The sequence below is a fragment of the Belonocnema kinseyi genome, chromosome 2 (assembly GCF_010883055.1).
Source record: "Belonocnema kinseyi isolate 2016_QV_RU_SX_M_011 chromosome 2, B_treatae_v1, whole genome shotgun sequence".
Lineage (NCBI taxonomy): Eukaryota > Metazoa > Arthropoda > Insecta > Hymenoptera > Cynipidae > Belonocnema > Belonocnema kinseyi.
Window position 1 is genome coordinate 53,351,370 of NC_046658.1, and position 620 is coordinate 53,351,989.

The window sequence follows — 620 nt, forward strand, 5'->3', positions numbered from 1 at the left end:
CTCCTTGTTTCAGTAATCAGTCTGAAAATCCCACTTAGTTCGCGGATAATTATTATTTTTAATTAAATTATACTTTTGTGAATACAATTTTTTCTGTGTACCTTCCTTACCTAAAATCACCATGTGGTTTCCAACGTGAAACAATTGCTACGAGGTTCTATTATGAATGGTTGAAATTCTACTCCAATTTCCTTGTCAGAATTGGTAAACTTGATTTGACCTTTAGAGTTCACCGTACTCTTTACGATGATCCTTAAAAGACAATACAAGTTACCAATTTTTCGCTTGAAGAAATATTTTTTAACCGCTTTGTGGCCGGATTACCCGACCGGATCCCGGCCGGTATTCAAGTCGGGATCCGACCAGTTAACCGTGATGTTTTTAGCCGGATCCCGGTCATATCATGTATAGTATCAACTGAAAATTAAAACTTGCAGAATTTTAAAATTGGCAGAAATATTGTGAACCCTTGAAGTTTATTTATTCTCCACACTTAGAAAATTATATACTTTAAAATTGCAAACAACTTTCAATAATGACAAAATGCGCGAATTATGACATACGGAGAATCTCCAACCGTAATATTTCTCTTCTGATTCTTCCGGTTGAGTGGCCACTCT